Source organism: Eucalyptus grandis, chromosome 3 (genome assembly GCF_016545825.1).
Source record: "Eucalyptus grandis isolate ANBG69807.140 chromosome 3, ASM1654582v1, whole genome shotgun sequence".
In the NCBI taxonomy this organism is placed as follows: domain Eukaryota; kingdom Viridiplantae; phylum Streptophyta; class Magnoliopsida; order Myrtales; family Myrtaceae; genus Eucalyptus; species Eucalyptus grandis.
The window spans coordinates 7,991,425-8,013,617 of record NC_052614.1 but is presented as its reverse complement, the minus strand read 5'-3'; the positions used below and the strand labels follow the sequence as shown (position 1 = coordinate 8,013,617).

Here is a 22,193-nt window from a genome sequence, read left to right as displayed (position 1 = left end):
TCGGCCTACCCACCCATGATGCAGTGCCTCTTTAGTTTTGCATGGTGAGGATGACTTCACTTTATTTGAGTGGAGCCTTCTCGATATTATTATGCCTTCTTCTATTTGGTATTTGATACTTTGTATTTTTCAATATTGCTAAGAGGGGAAATAATGAACAACAGAGTTCATCTGCCTTTAAGATCTGTTTTTTTTTTCCTTCGCAAAAGTATGAATCTTCGTGGTCGGCCCAGTTATTCGGATGTAACTGGTCCATGATTTGTAGCGGGTTTCATGAACTTTTGTGTAGCCAAATCTCTGCGTCTATGCCTTTGAAATATTCAAAAGGCGAAAAAAGGGAAAATGGAGGACGGATAATCGATGGGAAAAGCATAATGTGTTGCTTTCCTAGTGCGATTTAAGCCTTTAAATTAGTTTTTTTTTTTGACCTTTTGTAAGTATTGAAAAGACGAAAGGAAAAAAAGGGAAATGAAAGATAGATAATTGCGGGAAAGGCGCATCAAAATGCAAAAGTAGTGCTACTTTTTGCTTTCGTAGTGCGACTTGAGCCTTTCAAATAGACATGGTTACTCTATCGGCCTTTTGTAAAAGAAGTCAATGAAGTTCTCGTGGCAAATACCTGCACTACGTTGGAAATAATCCAAACGGCACCCTAATAAGATGCCCCTAGGAAAAATCGGGAAACTTTCATAAGGAAGACCTTAATTGCACTTGTTTCAAGGACTTTGAGGTCTTAATTATAAAGACCAAAAGACTCTGTGATCTATCGAATTCCTTCAATAAGGCTTACCTAGATTTTCCTAATCATTAATGATTTTCAATGGGCGTGAATGCTCAAAATTGATCAATTAATTTCTCTAACAAAATCTTGGGGAAATGTGTCATAAAAATCATAAACCTATTGTATTGGTGCCAAGTTCATGTCAAATTTTTCAATGGTGCATGGTGCCAATTTAATACTAGACTTTGATTTTGTGCTAATTCAGTGTCAAACTTATGATTTGGTGCCAATTAAGACTTCTTGGCTAATTTTGGTCAGCTTGAACGCTAGTTGGCTTATGAGGCATGACTAATGCTAACATAGATAAATTTTAATAATATTTTAATCTTTTTTGAATTTACTTATTTATTATTTTAATTTTTTTCTTTTTTTTCTTGCCCTATCTTCCTCCTCTAGTCGGTCGTCAGATCGGTGACCGCCTAGAGGCGAGGGTTGTCAAGGTCCCTCACTAGCCAATGGCGAGGCTTGCCTCGCTAGAGGCCGCGAGGTTGTAGCCTTTGACCTAGCGGCCTCTAGTGAGGGCTCGAGCCTCGGTAATGGCTAGGCAAGGCTTGACTAACACTAGATCCGATGAGGGACCTCGCCTACCTTCGCCCCTTGCTGGTTGCCAGTAGGAAGAAGATAGGAAGGAAAAGAAGGAAAAAATCTTTAAAATATTAAAATATTATCAAAAGTTATCCACATTAGCATCGGTCATACCACGTAAGTTGACAAGTGTCCATGCCAACTGTATCACGTAAGCCGACTGGCGTTTTACATTAGCAAAATCCAGCTATAATTAACCGAAAGGATTGAATTGACACCAAATCAAAGGTTTGGGAATAAATTAATATAATTAAAAATGTTTAGAAATAAAATTAGCACCAATGTAATTTGTTTAAAAATTTTAGGCACTTTTCTAAAAAAATTTGTGTCTACTCAAGATCACCTCCTCTTTTCTTTGCTAAAAGCATGCTAAAGATGTCTCAATTGCAATGTTGACAATGCTAGGAAATGTGTAAAGCAACGAAATATTCATCCCTCTTACACATAACTCAAAAATGCACCATGTTATGTTGCGACCTACCTTTTAGGGGAGGGAGTAAGTTTAGGGGTATTGCCTAAAAGATGGGCTTATGGCCCTTGATTAGGTACGAGCTCTCCTAAGCCCATACCCCGCGTGACATTGAGATATTTTTTATGAATTTTGCATAAAATGAGTCGCCATTAGCCTATTGTAGTCAGCTAGAAACCAAGTGAGGTATGGGAGTGTACCTCACTTCCTACGCAACCAGAAAATTTAGGGTCGGGAACTTGATTATACTAATTGACCAATTAGTATCATTTCGGTACCTAATCTTATTCATTTTTAAGAGAAAAGATTTTTGCCAAGTAAATTGAATTGATTTTACACTTATCCACTAACATGTGAGATGATCATACGGATGCACAATTTATTAAAATAACAATCAACAACCAAGGAAAGCATTTAAATAAATTACATGGGAGAGCGAAAATTTAACATCAAAGACAAGATAAGTGTTAATCCTAGCTAAACTAAATAGAAGTCAAAATCATCAACATACCAAAATTGCACAATTAAGGATGGTCGTCTTTAAGGACAACTAAAACCTCTTGAGTAGGAATCTAAATTGAAGGACTTCCATTTTTTAGATGGAGAAAATTACTCCAAAGATTAATTTTAACCTTTTCGAGGAAATTTAATTTTTTTTTTTTTTAGAATTTTTTGGATTTTTCGGAAAAATTGAGTTTTTGAATATTCCAAAACCTCTGGATTTTATCTTTTTTTTTTTTTTTTTTTGTTTTTGTGTCTATCTAATTACTATTGAAACTTTTAGCTTTTTCTGAATTTTGAATTTTTTTGAGAATTTTTGAATTTTCCTTAATTTTCTAAATTTTAAAAACTCGAATTTTCTTAATGTTTAATGAATTTTTTTAATTTTCTATTTTTCTTAAAAGTTCTTGAATTTTCGGAAGATTTTATGAGTTTTTATTATTTTCCGAAATTTTTTAATTTAATTTAATTTAATTTAATTTTTTTGATTTTTTTTTGAAATTTTTCTTTATATATTTAATATATTCGGGAAAAGGGATCCAGACCGAGCAAACCCAGTCCGGCCCGTTGATCCGATGACAACCTGGACCCGACCCAATTCCATTAAAAAGGAAAACCTTTTAAAAATAATTTTTTTAATGATTTTCGTAATTTCTTCCATTATCCACCATTTTGTCTTTTCCCTATTTTATCTTTTCCACTGCACATTTTCTCTGCACTCCCCCTCCCGAAGCAAATTTTTACTTTCTTTTTCCATTTTTTGTTTTACTTTTCACTTTTTTTATACTTTTCTTTTATTTTTTCTCCCTTTGGTCTTCTTCTCCTTCTTGCTACACGCCCGAAGCTCCTTCTTCCCCAAAACATGGCCTCACCAGAACTGACCCAAACAACGATATGGCCCGGAACGAACAACGAATCTTCCACCACCGAGCCACCGCCGTCCGCCGGTCGCCCATCCCGACCGGCATTGACCGCCGACGGCCACGAACGATGGCGGCCACTCTAATTCACTTGCCGGAACGAAACAAAAAAAGAAAAATACACCCACTCGACAATACACGATTCTTGGGCGAAAGCCATTTAAAAACACCACAAACATGATCAAAACAAGCACGATTCACGAGTAGAGAAGCAAAAATACGTCAATCTCAAGTTCAAGCAAGAATTGACTCTCGGCTTTCTTTGAGGCAATTCGTCAAAACACATGGCATACGTTATTTGAGGAACAAACAAGAGCACGATGGAATTTCTGACGAGGACCTAGACGCATGACAATGAGCATATAATGATCCAACAACAGCAGAGTGGAGACTCACACGAAACGGGCACAGTGGTCTGGTTCGGCAAACCCGAAACTAGGGGCGGAAATGGGGCATGGTGAGGGCCGTCGGTGGTGTTCCCTATCCGGCTCGAGGGCGGCGAATGAAGGGCGAGCTCTATAGATCGGACTAGGTTCGGTCGCCTCGCGTTCCTCCGAGCCGGAGTCCTCGGGGACCTGACGTGCCCGAGAGAAGACAAACAAGACTCAAGCTTACAGCTTACCTCGGATGTATCTCGGGGAAAACAGGGACAACAGGCTCGAGGGTGCGTCCGGGAGCCGTCGAGCGAGCTTCGGGCGTGGCCAGACGGTCGGAGGACTTCTTTCTCTCCGGCTCTCCCTCTCTCGGTTCCTTTTCCCCTCCCGGTTCTCTCTGTCTCCCTCCCTTGTGTTCTCTTCCCTTTTCCCTGTGTTGCTGTCGCCTTTTTCTTCTGCAGGTCTTCGAGCGAAGACCCCTGCCGTGCCAGCTGCCGGCCGGGCTGCTCCCGACCCGCGGATCACGCCGGCCGCCTGCCACCCCGATCCTCTGCTCCTGCTCTCGCTGCTCCCTCTGCTCTGTTTTTCTGCAGGTCTTCGAGGGAGAGATGGGCCGTGCGTAGGCCCGTGCGGGGAAAGAAGAAAGAGAGGCGGGCCGGGCCGAGGTCGGATCCGGCCCGACCCGGCCTCTCTCGTTTTCGTTTTTTTTTCTTTCTTTCTTTCTTTCTTTTTTTGTGACTAATTCCTAACCTTTAATACTATTTTTAATTATTTAATTTATGTGAAATTTAGGTGTCAATAGCTACATAATTTGTCATATGATTAACACCCTCAAGAAATTTCAATCTGCGTTAATTTCTCTTTAAAGTCTAAATATTTCTAGTAAGTGTTTGCTTAATTACTCTCAAATCCAGAGTAATTGTGGAAAAGGACAGTCAAATCGAAGGGGCTTGGTCCCGCGAGAGGCATATGAGTTGGACAAGCTCTTCAAGTTGGCCATTTTCAACCTTCGGAAGTGTGGGCCTGAACTAGCCTTCTACTACTTCCACTGCAATCTATTTAGGAATAAGAATAGTAGGAGTGCCAAAACTTTTATAAGACATTAACTTAAATGGCAAAACTTTTTTGATGCTCACTTGAATGCCATATTGGAGAAAATCAATCCCTTGAGTGCTAATTCAGGCCAAATGTCATATGTGGAATTTTTTTTATTTGTATTTTTCTTTTCTTTTTTCTTTAGGGCGGTCATCGGAGACCCTTTCTGGCTGCGGCTACCAAGCCCTAGGCGAGGCTGCGAAGGCCCTCGTCAACCTTTGGGTAGTCGAGGGCGATGCTGCTTAGAGCAAGTGAGGGTAGTCACAGCCTCACCTAGGGCCTTGGTGACTGAGGGAGAGGTGTGAGATGGCTATAGCCGATGAGGGTCGTTGGTGACCCTCACCAACTCCAAAGAAAAAAAGTTAAAAAAAGCAAATAAATTAAATTAAATTAAAAAAAATAAAATAAAAAATACAATAATAAAATATATTAAAAATATAAAAACTTTCCAGTGGCCATGTTGGATGACCAATGGCCATGCCAACTTTTCTGGTAGGGGAAATCAGAAGTGGCACTCAAGTGATTGATTTTTCAAATTTCTGACGTTCAAGTGAGCGAAAAAATATATATTTTAGCACTCAAGTGAATGCCGCATGAAGGTATTGACACTCGTACTATTCTTACCCCAATCTTTTTGGATAAGACAATTGAAAAAGTCAATGAATGTTTTGAAGCATTTTAATATAGACAATAGCTACATTGGGATTGGGTAAATTTTAAAAACTCATTGAAAGATGAAACGAAGTACAAGGGCAGGGCTGAAATCGGTCTCGATGTAAGGTTATTCTCCAGTGATGAGCTCATTGAGTATGATTTCAAAGCTATACACATCACATTTCTCATTATAAGGCTTGCACCATATTACTTCCGACGCCATGTACACGAAAAGTTCCTCAGATGCAAGAAAGCAGTGGATGTTATTTTACTGGCAAAAGAACGCTTCAAGTTCTATAACTTTGGCCAAAGGGACACTTAAGTGCTATAACTTACGAAAGGTACACTTAAGTGCCAAATTCGAAAAAAACGGATCACTTGAGTGCCACTCCGCCAAAATCCGGCCAAAACGCCAACGTGGCGTTTTTCCGCGATCGCGCTCAAAACGACGCCGTTTTGCACGCGACGTGGCCAAAACGGCGTCGTTTTGAGTGACACGGTAAAAGAAAATTTAAAAATTAATTAAATTAATTTTAAAATTAAATTTAGTTAAAATATTTAAAAATAATAATTTTAAAATTAAATTTATTTAAAATATTTAAAAATAATAATTTTAAAATTAAATTTATTTAAAATATTTTAAAAAATAATAATTTAAAAACTTTAAAAACCTTTAAAAATATTCTTAAAAATATTTTTAAAAAAAAAAAAGGGAATGGGGAGGCGGCCGAGGATCGCCCTCGCCCCCGCCGCGCGCCACCGCCGCCGGAAGGGCCGGCGAGGGTGGGGGAGGGTCGTCGCCGGGACCCGGCCGACCGGCGGCCCCGACCTCGCCCGGCGGCGAGGGCTCGTGAGCCCTCGCCCAAATCCGGCGAGGGTCGGTGGCCCTTGCCGGGCCGGGCCAAGGGCCGCCGCCCGCCGTGGGTCGCCCCGGTGGGCGGCGACCTTGGCCCGGCCGGGCGAGGCCCACCGACCCTCGCCGATCCGGGCGAGGGCCGCGCGCCCCCGGATCCGGCGGCGAGGGCTCGCGGCCCTCGCCTGATCCAACGGCGAGGGCTCGCGAGCCCTCGCGGCCGGTCGGCTAGGGTCGCCGGGCCCCGGTCGAGGGCCGGCGACCTCGGCCGACCCTCCCCTTGCCGTCGCCGGCTCTTCCGCGGCGGCGGCGGCTAAAGGCGATCCCTCAACCGCCTCCCCCGTTCCCTTTTTTTTTTTAATTTTTTTAAAATTTTTTTAAAGTTTTAAATATTATTTTTTAAAATATTTTAACTAAATTTAATTTTAAATTTAATTAATTAATTAATTTATTTATTTTGTTCCACGTCGCCGAAACGACGCCGTTTGGCCACGTCAACGTGCAAAACGGCGCCGTTTTGGCCGCGCTCGCGGAAAAACGCCACGTTGGCGTCTTGGCCGAATTGGCACTCAAGTGATCCATTTTACTCCGATTTTGGCACTTAAGTGTACATTTCATAAGTTATGGCACTTAAGTGTCCATTTGGGCAAAGTTAAGGCACTTGAGGGGTCCGCACGTCTTATTTTACTAAGTCAGACTTGCCAAATAATGTCTGCTAATTCGATACATCGACATTGACATCGAAACAAAAAGAAAAGGTGTACGAGAAAAATGTTCTAGAATTTACCAATTTCCCCGGTTCATGCTAGCGTTTCATCTCCCAAGAACCGGGCGTGCCCAAAATCACACGTATCACATCATCCAAGAAAACGTTGCTAGGTTTCATTTCTCTATGGATCACCCTGGGCTTTTGCCCGAGCAAATATTGCATCGCTTGGGTTATCTCCAAGGCTAGGCTCAACTGCTCCCCAAAGGAGGCAACGGCTTCGCCCTTTTACTCTTCCTCCACTTCCTAGGCTCGTGGAGCCACTCGATAGTTAACATAATTTAGTTGGCTCATAACTCATCTACTTAAGCTTTTGAGTAAGATGGGTCCAATTAAATATATTTATAGGCTCGAACTTGAGCTCCTTCTTAGCAATTTTTCAAGGTAAAGATATCAGGCTTTTATCACGTACTCCTAACAATTATCTGTCCCAAGTGCTAGTAACCAAAACCATTTCCACTAAACATATGGTTGACCATAATTCAATGAGGGAAGTCACCTGGCGTGGTTGTTGCTCGTTATTGTCATGTTGGGAATGACTGATACCCGAAATACCGGATACGACACTAAATCGAATCCCTAAATCAATGCGGAAGACGAAGCCCGGGAAAACACGTATCACCGATCGTAAAGCACACCACGGAGTCGAGTGTACCTTGTTAGCCACAGATTAAACACCGTCGTCAATGGAGGAAGAGAATCCGGTCGATGAAGCCTTGAAGGGAAGAAATTGGAAGCCGTATGCCTACTGTTCTTCGGGAGAGAAAACGCGCGGGAGAGAAGCGTACGTTGATTGTGCCAAAGGGTGCTTATTTCTCTCTCTCTCTCATCCTTTTTATACCTTCCCCTTCCACGGGCCCTATTCCCGTGGGCCGGGCCCTTTTGGGCCCAACTTGAGCGGATGGGCCAACTCAGGTCCATCTCATAAATCCATCATCTCCCACTCGCACATGGTGGTACAAAACCAACATGGGCGGATAGGCCCTACTCGGCCTCATCGAGAAAAAAAAATCCATCATAGACTTTCTCTTAACATGGTGGGCCAAACAGAATTCTCTTTTCCTCTCTTCAACATTCATACCGGTGAATAATCCGTGCGACCAAAGATACTTTGAGAGCTCGTTGCTATACATCTGTTAGGAATATATAACAGCTCATAATGGGCATCACACTCCGAGTAGATTTAGTATGCAGTACCCTAGATCGATCGATCACATTTATATCTCTCTTGATCTCTTTCAAACAATGATATATATATTGTATTCACAATTATGATTATCACAAAGACAGTCATAATTGATTAACCGGTGAATACAAAACTACAATGTGATTCTCCAAAATCGATCTTCCTCTTTCCTTCAAACTCTCAATTTCAGTCCAGCTTGCTTTTCTAGAAATGCCCCATTAGATCGAATCAAACACATGACCATTGGCAACATCCTAAGATAGCAAACACTAAATAGAAATCTTGAGAATAAGTAAGAGTCATGAGGGGACTAAGAAATTTGAGGAACTCTCTTCCTCAAGAGTCTCACACGACATAAAAGTTGAGATCAAACTTTTGCCACTCTTATTGGTCGTCTCATGCATACGTAGTATGAAATACGTATTACGGTATTAACTCCTTTCCCATGGAGCGTATGTCTACACATTTCAATACCGTACAGATGATAGTTCAAACATACCCAATGTCTAACTTGAGTTCACGTATCTACTCATTCACTAAATTCATCGAACTCACATCGGCATCATAGACAGATAAAGTAAAATATGTGGGTATTTTACTTTCGGACATAGTAAGTATTATGTCCTCATCTTAACACCCAGTTAAGGCGACATACGTGTTTTAAGCTTGAGCTCTCGATTATCACCTAGATAATAAGCTTAAAAACAGTCTCATCTCTATTTATCACACAAGTAAATAGAGGCGATTACCCGTGTGAGTGGGCTAATCTCATCTGTCCGACATACTTCTTCTAACTTAAAATAATGCACTGAGCATTAAGATGCATAAAGATCATACAAAGATTCATAGACATTAATGATGAAAAACATAAATTCATCATATGTGAACACTTAGGGAAAAATTACAATATTCAGTACATCATCCTCTACGCAATCCTAGAGATTTCACATGGCCACAAAACACATCTCTAGGTTATGGCTTTGTCATAGGATCTGCTACCATTCTATGCGTAGTATGTACTATAAGTTCACATCTTTTCGTGCAATCATATCCATGACAAAATTATACTTGGTATCTATATGTTTGGTCTTGCCATGATATTTGGATCTTTAGTGTACACTTTTGCTGCTTGATTATCATAGTTAACTAATAACAAATCTGCAGCACTTCCAATAACACATAAATGATCCAATAATCTCTTAAGCCAAACATCTTCTTATACTGCGCTTTGATAATGCCACGAACTCAATTCCATCGTGGACAAGGCTATGTACTTTTGTTTCTTACTGCTCCAACACATGGTGCCATTATTCGGTAAGAGAACAAACCTAGAGGTAGATTTCCTTTCATTTAAATCTCCTCCCCAATCAATATCAGAATAGCCTTAGAGTTGCAGATCCTTTCCTTAATAACTCAGCATATAATCAGCAGTTCCATTTAGATACCTCAGTATTCTCTTAACGGCTTTCCAACGTGCTTGACCTGGATTGGATTAGTATCTACTCACCATTCCAACTGCAAAACATATGGGTCTTGTACACATCATAGCGTACAACAAACTCTAACAAAGACTAGCATAAGGAACATGTTTCATTTGTTCCTTCTCTTGTGGAGTCCTTGGACACAGTCTATGGCTCAATCCTTCACCTTTTGCAATAGGAGCGTCAATGAGTTTACAATCCCATATCATTCAATTCAAAGTGGGAAGACAACGAATTCTTCACTGTATTGACTAGCTCCATATTGCTTCCGGCAATTAGTATATCATCAACATATAATGATATGATCACAAATTGATCCTTGGATCTTTTGATATATACACAATGATCCTCATCTATCATTGTAAAGTCATATGCCATTATGGCATTATGAAAATGTACATATCATTGTCTTGACAATTAAGGCCATATATCGACCCCCAAAGTCGACATACCTTTTCTTCTTGGCCTTTCACTATGAAACCAACAGGTTGTTCCCTATATATTTCATTCTCTAATTTTCCATTGAGGAAAACAGTCTTTACATCCATTTGATGTAACTCAAGATCCATACTAAATATTATTGCCAGAACTATGCGAATCAAGGCAAATCTTACTATAGGAGAAAAAATATCTTCATAATCAATTCCTTCCTATTGATTATACCCTTCGCCACAAGGCGAGCCTTATGCCTTTCAATCGAGCCATCAGCCTTTCGCTTTGTTTTGAGAACCCATTTGTTCCCAATAGCTCTGCGTCCTTTTGCGTATCAACCGCTTCCAAACTTGGTTTGATTTCATTGACTCCATCTCCTCTTTCATTGCATAAATCCATTTTTCCTTACTAGGGCAATTTGAGCCTCATTAATATTCCTTGGCTCATACTCATCTTGTGGAGCAACCATAAAAGTTTCCCTTTCAATGTCAAAACATCGACGGGGAATACTTTGGCGACTTGTTCACCGTATGGGAGATTGTACACTTAGCACATCATTCCCCATTATACTCCCACTTGGATTAGGTAATGATGATGTCGTCACATCAGGTGGTTGCAATTGAGAATGAGTTGAATTCAATTCATCACATCTCATATTACTCCCACTTGGATGAACTCCATTAATATCATAATCTTAATCCAAGGTTTCAAATAGGAAGTAATCTTCCCCTATTTCGCCCTTTTTAGGAAATTCATCTACTAAAAATGTGACATCCTGTGATTCAAATTCAGTTATTCTCCCACTTTCCTGCTCACTTACGAATACATACCCTTTTGAGTGTTCGGAGTATCTCATTAAAATACTCTACTTTTATATGGGACTCAATTTCCCAAACTTGTGAGAGGACATATGAGTATAGACAGCATAACCCCATGGCTTAAGTAAACTTAAGTCCGGTTTTCTACCTATCCATAACTCATATGGAGTGGAACTAACTGATTTGGAAGGCACCCGGTTAAGTGTTTAGGCAGCAGTTAACAACGCATCACTCCATAAAAGTGATATGTAAGTTAGCATATGCCATCATGGACCTAACCATTTCCAGTAGGGTTCTGTTTCTTCTCTCTACAACACCATTTTGTTGAGGAGTATGTGGAATAGACAACTGTCTTTCTATTCCTTTTTCATCACATAATTTTCTGAACTTATCAGATAAATATTCTCAACCTCGATCGGATCTAAATACCTTTATTTTCCTGTCTAATTGATTTTCTACCAGGTTCATAAACCTTCTAAAACAACTTATGCTTCAGATTTATGAGAAATCAAATAGACATATCCAAATCAAGTAGAATCATCTATAAAATTGATGAAACAAACAGCCCCTTGCCTTCCTTTCACATTCATTGAACCACAGACGTCCAAATGGATTAAATGCCGAGGAAATTCAGCTCTTTTACCTTTTCCAAATGGTCTCCTTGTCATTTTCCCTACTAGGCAATGCTCACATATGGACAAATCAACTTTTTCAATATTGCCCAACAAGCCCTTTTTGGCTAGTCTTTTCATATGTTGTTGGCCAATATGACCAAGTCTAGCATGCCACACATTCACATCATTATCACATAAAGTAGAAGACGTGAAACAAGGGAATAACATATTGACATCACCACAGTCAACATTTAGTACAATAAAACCATCCAGAAAGTGACCAAAATCATAGTAGTTTGTATCTAAACACAAATCTACACCTCTATTATGGAAGTTTATATAAAAACCAAGCTTGACCAACGCTAAGACAGACACTAAATTTCGACGAATCTCCAGAGCATATAGAACATCAAAGGTGCGTCCACCACTCATGTTCAATTGGCCAGTGCCAATTCCTTTACATCAGCTCTAGAGTTGTTTCCCATATGGATCCACTCAGTTCCAGTTGGTATCGTCGGAATTCCATGAAGGATCCTCTATCCTTTGCTGCATGGTCTGTCGCTCCTGAATCTACATTCCACAAAGGATTGGATTCAGTCTATAATGCAGAACTTGACACATAATCAAAGTTCTCAAATGTACAAGAGGTGTTTACCTTCTTTGGCTCACGACAGTCGCGAGCATAGTGACCCTTCTTGTCACAGTTGTAACATTTCACCCTTGACATTTTCTTAACTTGAGGACGTTTTCCTCTCTTGTGTTGGTTAACTCTTGATTTCTTGCAATAAGGACTTGATCCTTTGCATTCCCACATATTGAACGAATCAATACGCTTGCGCTAGAGCTCAAAAACCTTTTATGAGCTAGAACCAGCATTGCAAATATCTATTCTCAGCTCACATGCCGTTAAGCGGTCCTCTACCAGCTCAAGGTGGCGCACAGCATCCTCAAGATCTTCCATAATATGGTCAAGAGCTTCTAGTGCTTCTTGCTTTTCCAGCACATATTGAATCTTCATATTCAATATTTCACAATAGTTGCCGTTCATATCAGCAATCACGTTCTTAAATGCTGAAACCATCAGTCTGAACACATCAAACATACATGCACGAATAATTAATGCCTATCATTTATGCATTCCTATTTACATAGACCCATCATATTAATGAATAATTTCAAGTAAGGCTTCAGAATCAAAAGGTCACTATGTTTCCAATCATCCTCCAAAAATCCTAACTTAAAATTATCATTAATATGATTGTCATATGCAAAATCAATTCTATGAAGTCACAAAAACTTCTATAACTACCCACAGCTAACTACCCACAAAGAATCGCCAAGAATGAAAGCAAATATTATCTAACATTCAATATAATAACAGTGCTTTCACATAATACAACTATACATTACACTGAGCAATATATACAAAGAAAAAATATCAACTTGGAAAGAGATATTTACATCCATAAAACATCTCATAATTAATCTAAGAAATAATTAGGGAATGTCCCTTCTAATCTATCAGTCAAAACATCTGAGAAAACTGAAGGTACATTTGCCAACCATGGAAAAACTTTTGGAGAGCTCTCATGTCGCCACCAAGGCGCATTCACTCTGCGCCACGTAGCGCACAATCTAAGGGTTGAAGTTTTGGCCAACTCAATCCTATAGTACTCTCTTACAAAAGCTTCCACCAGCCTCCTATAACCCGGGACCACGTTGACCTCCCATAGCCGATCTAACACTGCTTGCCATTCGGGTGGAAGAGTGTTTAACAAAGCCGGCACCTTCTCAAAATCCGGCATAAGATAACCATTATTGATGATTTCGTATCATCCGATTGACCTTGACCATATGTGATACTAAATCACCATCAAGCCATCGAAAATCAGCTAACTCTTTCATCAGCCTTTTCGGCCTAGCTCTTCCTTCGTCCGTTCTCGGGATTGCGGTGTATCCGTGCATTACGCATCATAGTTTCGCAACAAATGCGTAACTAAAATGGATCACTTATCATCCATAATAAACAAAATGGAAAATACATAAATTTTCATGATTCATGCAACAAATGCAGAATTAAAATGGATGACTTACAACCCACAGACATAATTGAAAAAGAAACAAATTCCTTTTTTTTTTTTTTTTTTTTTTTTTTTTTTTTTTTTTTTTCGGGTCAACGGTCAAAGTCAACGGTCAACGGTCAGAGGGTCAACGGTCGTCGGTCGTCGGACCGGTCGGACCGTTGGGCGACCGCCGCACGTGCCGTAGCGCGGCGCTGGCCGACGCCACGACGTCGCCCGCACGTGCCACGCGCGTGCCATCATCGGCCGGTCGGGTCGGTTCGGGTCGGGTCGCCGCCGGCCAACCGGACGTCATCGCGACGTCATCGATGACGTCAGCCCAGCGGTTATCGACCGTTGGGTGACGTCATGTTGACGCTCGGCACGCGTCGGTCCGTGGACCGGCGCGTCTTGTTCGCCGGGCCCGGCGCGCGCACGTGCCGATTGGCCGACCGGGCGCGTGTGCCGCACGCGCTCGGCGATCGAGCACTTCCGGGCGCGCATCGCTCCCACGCGCGCCTTCCGGCCGCGCGTGTGGGCGCGTGCGGCGTCGTCCGGCCGCGCTCGAGACATCTCCGCACTCGTCTCGACGTCGCCTTTCTCCCGTGCTTTCATAATTTGTTTTTGACATTCGAAAACTCATGAAAATGGCCTAAGAAGTCTCGGGTGTCGGGATTGCTCGCCCGATCCGTACGGCCGAAGTTCCTTTGCGAAAAATCAATCAAAACACATCAAATTGATCGGGAAAACGTGAACTAGGGCTCTGATACCAATGTTGGGAATGACTGATCCCCGAAATACCGGATACGACACTAAATCGAATCCCTAAATCAATGCGGAAGACGAAGCCCGGGAAAACACGTATCACCGATCGTAAAGCACACCACGGAGTCGAGCGTACCTTGTTAGCCCGGCATTAAACACCGTCGTCAATGGAGGAAGAGAATCCTGGCCGATGAAGCCTTGAAGGGAAGAAATTGGAAGCCGTATGCCCTCTTTTGTTCTTCGGGAGAGAAACGCGCGGGAGAGAAGCGTACGTTGATTGTGCCAAAGGGTGCTTATTTCTCTCTCTCTCCTCCCTTTATACCTTCCCCCATCCACGGGCCCTATTCCCGTGGGCCGGGCTTTTTGGGCCCAACTTGGGCGGACGGGCCAACTCAGGCCCATCTCATAAATCCATCAGTCATCACTAGCAGTGTTGTTGTTGTTGCCATTGTCCTTGGCAATCTAAAAGCAGCATTGGAGGTAATCCCGGATTGTCTCCTATCTCTTCCTGTACATTGTCCAAAGCTTCTTGTCCTTTTGGACTTCCTTCTCTAACTCCTCCGCCTTTGATTCAAAAATCAAGCTGAGCAAGTCGTTTCACTAGAAATATTATTAAAACATTCCTGTAGTCTTGTTTCGGGGGAAAAAAAGCACAAAAAGAGAGAAAGTAAATGGGTTAATTTACTTGGACCATAAATGTTTTTATATTGGAGACCCTAAAGAAATTCATGTTTGATTTAGCTGGAATTTTCTTTATCGAATTTTTAAAAAGCATTGACCATAATTTTTTTTTTATTTAAGACATAAAGGTGTTTATGTGTAAGCTGGCTCGGACTTCCTTTATCGATTTTAAAAATATGTTAACAGTGATCTTATGAAAATCAAAATACATTTAGTTGACCTGCTACTCCATTCAAAAGACAGATCTTTGCTGTTGCACGTGATAGTTAATGGAGACTGCGGAGGCCAATCTGATGCGGTTACTATTTATAAATGCATCAGTTTATGATTTTCATAATATTAATTTAATTTAACGAAAATCAATAGAGAATAAAATTATCATAAATATATTAGTTAAAAATGTTTGATAAATTTGTGACAGAAAAAAAGGAATACCAAAAGAATCTCAGACGAAGCTTGACCTTTTTATTCATTCATTCCTATATTTTCTTTCTGTGGAAAGAGGTCTTCCTTTTCTTCTGCAGAAAACAGAAATTAGTTTCTCCAAGTTTATTGATTGATTTAGAAGTACCCACGACTTGCTTATTTAAATGATGTTTCATACGACGGTTTCCCATAACATCGACCTTTTTGTTGCGGATAAAGGAAATTAGTCCACTACAGCAGTTTCGACTAATTAGCACATGTGCCATATTTCTCATGAATTAAAAGTTCATAATTCCTAGTGTTAAAATTGGAAACAAAACATCACACCCAATAAAGCCATGCTTTGTTGGAACTTGGACCGTGAGATGGCTAGTTCAACTCGCAAATTTTTTTGTTCTCCTCGAGAGTTTAAACACGGATTTTGCATATCATGATATAAAAATATTGAAAAAGTTTGGCTTAGCGTGCTTTATTGGGATACTTTTAATTTTTAAGATATTGGTTCCATATGATATGATAACAATCAACGTAATAAAATATATGATAAAATTCATTTTTATATTTTTCTCAAATATTCATGCGACTTTTGTTTACAAGGTCTTTTTTAAAAATGGTAGACAAAAGGAGAAAAAGAAAATCTAATAAACCTTTCTTTTATATAGGTGCATATAAACGTTAAGTGCATGTGAACGCAATGTGCGCAATGAGAGAGTTCTTTTTTATCTGTTCTTTCGTTCTTTCTTTCGAAATCTGATCGCAATATGTGTCTGTACAAGATTGAATAAGGTCGTCTAGTATACCTACGACCAACAAAGTATTAAGTGTTAAATTCGTAGGCTGACTTGGCATACATTTTTAATGGGAAAATGTCACAAATGGTCCTTGAAATTTTATGCAATGTTCAATTCCGTCCATGAATTTTCGATTAACTCAATATTTTTTTGGTAAGGTAAGTAATATATTGACTTTTAACCAAAATTATACAACACGGGAGCCCGGCACCAAAACTTACACTCAAAAGGCAACAAGCCACATCAAGTGGAAGGATGCCAGGGAAAAAGGAGAACAACAAAGCTACCGAAGCGGCAATATAGAAGCCAACCAGCTACAACCAACACATCCAAACGACGGGGACAAGCACATAGCAACAACAAACAGCCAAATAGCGAGGCCAACAAAAGGAGATGAGGAGCTAAGGCCATCGAAACCCTCCAACCGCACCATAACCAACCCTTCGAAGGAGAGGCTTGAAGAACTTGCATGCCATGGAGAGGACCGAATGACAGCAAAGCACCGGAGTTCAATTAGCTTAATTTGATCTCTGAATTATCGGTAAATGTCCAATCTAGTCCCTAACTATTTCAAAATTGACCAATTTTGTCATTCTATTAGTTAAAGTAAATAAAATTGGGCATTTTGGTTTTTTTAATCTTTTAATATTTTACCTTCTTTTTTTCTTCTTCTTCTCCCTTCCCTTCGCCAGCCATGGTGGAGTCGGCGGAGGGAAGCCGGCATCCGACAAGGGTCGCCCTCGCTTGGGTTGGCTAGGGCTGCCTTCGTCAACGTCGGGCGAGGGCCTCCCTGGCCAGATCTAGCGAGGGCAACCCTTGCTCGAGTCTGGTGAGGGTTGCCCCTGTCGGCGTCGGGTGAGGAGTGCCCTCGCTAGATCTGGCGAGGGCCACCCTTGGTGAGTTGCTGGGTTTCGCAGGTCGCGCCACAGGGGAGCGCAAGGCTTGATGTAGAGGCTAGAGGAGATCATGGTGGTGCCGACGGAAGGAGGCCGAGGTTCGAAGCGGGTGCAGGGGGATTGGGTGCTGGCATCACTAGAGCTGTGGTGAGAAGAGAAGAGGGAGGTTGAGGAAGTATAGACTTGGTGGAGGAGCCATGCGGTCGGCGTCCTCATATCGTGGCCTCGTGCGGCGGGGCTCTTGTGGTAGGGGGGTCGAGGTCCCTCCGGTGGAATTTTGCATGTCCCTCCCGTGGGTTGGCGAGGGCGGCCCTAGCCTGCATTGGGCGACCCTTGCTGGCCGCCGGCTTCCCTCTGCTGGCTTTGCCATGGTTGATGGAGGGAAGAGAGAAGAAGAAAAAAAAAAAAAGAGGAAAAGCAATAGCCACTTAACGGTTTGAACGGAAGCACTAAATTGAATATTTGTCAATAGTTTAGGAATCAAATTGAGCTAATCAAAAGCTCAGGGACAAAATTGAACATTGCATAAAACTTCAGGGACTATTTGAGACATTTTCCCTTTTTTGATTGAATGCCAATAAAAATCAATACATGTTCAAAAAAAAAAAAAAATCCAAACTTGGCTTCTGTTTTTTTATCTCTCGTCTTCCTCATCCATCTACTGCCATCCTCGTCGTTTGTTCACCGGCGGAGTCGCCAGTGATGCGTCAAAGCCAACCATTACTGCTTGTCGAACGAGCTGCTGTCGCTCGTGGCCTTTTATCCACGGAGCACCGCCCCGTCCATGTTATGAAACTTCCTCTGTTTTGTTTTTTTCGTCGGAATAAGGCTTCACTGTATATGAAACTTTTGGGTTTTCGCGACGAGCCACGGCCTCAAATTTGGAATTTGTCCTGGGGATGGACCATCAGCCTTCTTTGTCTTCTTTTTTTTTCGTTCGGAATGAAGCTTGCTCACTGGGTATGATGAAACTTTTGAATTTTCTCGGAGATGGACCTTCAGCCTTCCTCTGTTTTTATTTTTTTGTTCGGAATGAAGTTTCCTCGGTGGGTATGATGAAACTTTTGGGTTTTCTCGGTGAGCCATGGCCTCAGATTTGGAGTTCGTCGTGGAGATGGACCATCAGTGAGTTCCTCCAGATTTGGGGTGGAGCTCTTCACTGGGAAGATCGAGCTCGGGTACGAGTTCCACAAGGCCAATTCTGGATCGACGACCAAAGCCATGGACAACAAAGAAGACGGAGCCATGGATGGGGCGGTGCCCTATGGATGGAAGGCCGCGAGCGACGACAGCTTGTTCGACAAGCAGTATTGTGAAATCTTTACCTTGCCATCGCAAAGAAAATTGTTGGACATTCAGAAAGAACAAGTAAAGTTGAGCAATTTGATTGTTATTCAAAAGTTCTTAATCGCGCTTGGTTCTACAGTAACAAATTCAAATTCGATCAACAACTTGCAAAAAAAATGTTTGATTACTCAGTTGTGGATATTACTTGTATTTAGCATTGTGAATAACTATTTGATTAATCGGATCAGTTGTTCAATCTTAATTTGAAATTCAAGCAAATTATATCATTTACTATTGTTGTCAATTTAGGAAAGACTACCGAAAAGGTCCTAAAATGTATGACTAAATTGACATAATTAGAATATGTTTAGTACTTTTTTGGTAACTCCCTCCAATCTAATAGCGATGCTATTTGTTCCACGTAGTTGTTTAGTTGAATGTCTTGCTTCCCAGCAAATTATGTCGGATCCCAACCATATGAACTTCTTTTAACTGGTCCTATCCTTATCTCATAAAGGAGCACTAGATTATAAGAGAGTCCAACAAGGAAAAAAAGAAAGATCGATCTTTTATAAGCTTGTCTTTTTGCAATACGTTTGATCATCCTTAAGAGAATAGTATCGTACAGTGAATACTAAGTAAGAGTATCATAGGTCATATCATCCTAATTAATAGGTACATGTGACGGGACCCATGCGTTTGAAATCAATGAAATGATTAAACGGTAATGTCACGAACAACTAGACTACATAACATTTTCGAATGAATTATTTTAAGAAGAAGTTGTGCAATAAACTTGCAACGAGATGCATAAAGCTTGATTGGGATAGCGACCTTTGAATTAATCGATTGAATTTACTCTAGTGAGATGGGCACAAAAGTTACTGATCGGCTAGAGGAAAAAATTCAAGAAATTCAAAAATTAATTGTGCGGGATCAATTTTAGCCCAAACTTTATCTAAATAAAAATTAAAAAAAGATATTAAAAAATGGGTTTTCAAACCAGTTGTTGCCAGCCCCACCATAGCCGGGAGGGGGATGGCCAGCTGGGGTCATCGGGAAATGTGTAAATCGACAATATCTGTCCCTCTTACCTAGGGCTGAGCGCGGTTCCTGGGTAACCCGGGAACCGGAACCGAACCGGAGGAGGGTCCGGTTCGGTTCCCGGTTCCAAGGGGGACCGGTTCAGGTCCGGTTCGGTTCCCGGTTCCAAGGGGGACCGTTCCCGGTTCCGGTTCCTTTTTCTAGGAACCGGGAGTTCCGGCTTCTGGTTCCGGTTTTAAGCGAACCGAACCGAACCGTTTCGAACCGGAACCTGTTTCGAACCAGTTACTTAGGGCAGAAAAAGCTCTGACCTTGGATGTTCTAGTGACTTGTATGTGATATTCTAGTTGAAGTTGGCTTCGGCCTCTAAATGAAAGTTGTAAAGGACTTCTTGGAGTATAACATACTCAAATTTGGGACAAAAACAAGTATAAGTGGGTGAAATCGTTATTCTTTGGAAAGACTAGATCTGGAGATTTTGGGACCGAACCTTGATAAATGCATGGACTGTAAGGCAACCTTTTTGTCGAAATTTCACTTCGGTTTCTTAACAAAAGTTATAAAGGACATCCTGAGGTACAACATATAAAAAATTTAGAGAAAATAAACAAGAATAGGTAGGTGAAATCGTGGTCCTTTGGAGATGATTAGATCTGGAATTACGGTACTACGAACAGGGATTTTAACTGTCCATATTTAATTATCTAGGACGAATTTGACTTCGATTTTTTCATGAAGTATCTACCTTATGGTCTTGGCTATCACATAATCGAATTTAATAATTTTTTAAGGTCATTTGGGTATTTAATCGGAAATGTTTCTAAAACTGTGCAATCTGATGTGTTCGGATCTTGTAAGTTGCAATGCGTGGACTATATCACTTTGTATGAGGTTCCTTTGGAAATGTGTTCTGCATGAAATATCTCTCTTCATGTCTTCCCTACAACATATTTAAATTTCGTAATTTTTGTAGTTCATTTTCCTATTTAACCAAAAATGTTTCAAAAACTGTGCAAGTAGAGAATAGGAAAAGTAAATCGATTTTATCTTTTAATCCAGAACGAATTGGACTACGATTTCTTCATGAAACTTGTACCTCTAGGTCTTAAATACAACGTGTCCGAATTTCAGAATTTTCTGAGTTCATTTAAGGGTTTAATCGAAATTGTTTTCAAAACTTGTACCTCTAGACATTCTTGTTCTAGTGGTGTTTTATTTCTACTTTCTAGTTTGCTATTTGTTTTGAAATTTCTAATTATATTCTATTATTGTTGTGCAGTGCGAAGTTAATGTATCAAGATAACATGTCAATGGGAAGTTACCGTGTAGTATACACGTACATTATAGTTTTTTTTGGTAACGTGCGCATACGTTATATTTTTTTTTAGTAACGTGCATGCACGTTATAGTTTTTTTTGATAACGTGCGCATACGTTATATTTTTTTTGGTAACGTTCGCATATGTTATAGTTTTTTTTTTTTTGGTAACGTGCGCGTACGTTATAGTTTTTTTGGGTAACGTGCGCATATGTTATAGTTCAAATCTGAAAATAACAAAAAGAAGAAGAAGAAGAAGGAACCTGTTGGAACCTGGAACCGACCCTGGAACCTATGACAGGGTAGGTTCCAGGTTCTCGGTTCCCACGGGTAGGTTCCAGGTTCCTCATTTTGAGGAACCTGTACCCGAGGGTAGGTTCCAGGTTCCAGACGGAACCGAACCGGAACCTGGAACCGCTCACCCCTACTCTTACCCATAACTCACAAACATTTTGGAGTGCGTAATTTCATATGACTAATACTCTCAGGGAACAATTTGCGTTGACCCCTCTCCAAAATCTAAACATTTTTGGTGAGCGTCTACTTAATTACTCTCAAATTGCCAGTAATTATGGAGAAGGACGGTCACTTTGAAGGGCTTGGTCCCAAAAGAGGCGTATGAATTGGACAAGCTCTTCGAGTTGGCCATCTTCGCCCTCCTGAAGTGCAGGCTGAGGTTGCCTTCTGCTATTTCCACTGCAATCGGTCTGCACAAGACAATTTAAAATGTCGATGAATGTTTAGTAGCATTTTCTAATCATAGACAACGGCTACATTTTAATCATAGAAGAGGCAAATTCGGTTGGCGACTGGATGGCTAAAACCCCCAAGGAAAAATGCCTTGCCTCAAAATTGGGTTCCTTCCCCTCCCTCCCACTCTTTGGACTTATTATGTACTGAAGCCGTCTTGAACTAGTTTAATGAAATGCTTATTTTCCAACAAAAGAATAGAAAAATAATGGAGGACTGACATTGCCCTTGTAGAGTTGAGGAGAGAGAATGACCTCTTCTTATTGGTTTTTATTATTATTGTTAACACTATCGTTATCATTAGCAGTACTGTCATTGTCATTGTTATTGTGTTCTTCATCATTGCTGCTGTCGTGATGCTTGTGGCGGACATTTAGCTGAAGAAAGCCATTGTCTTTGTTATATGAAGGCATTATCGGAGGTAATCTTGGGTTCTCTCCAGTCTCTTCCTGTACATTGTCTGAATCTCCTTCTCCCCTTGGACTTCCTCCTCTAGTTCCTCCACCTTTCATTCACAAATCAAACTGAGCAAGTCCTTTCTCCAGAAATATCATTAATACATCCTTGTAGTCTTAAATATTGAAGAAACGAAATGTTGAAAATGGTGATCAATTTTCTAGAATTTCCTAGAGTTGCTAAACTACAAT

General features: G+C 40.9%; 1 pseudogene; it reads right to left on the bottom strand.

Annotated features, from left to right (window-relative positions):
- Positions 1-7,008: 7,008 nt before the first annotated feature.
- Positions 7,009-22,193, bottom strand: part of LOC104438981 — a 34,389-nt pseudogene continuing 19,204 nt past the window's right edge.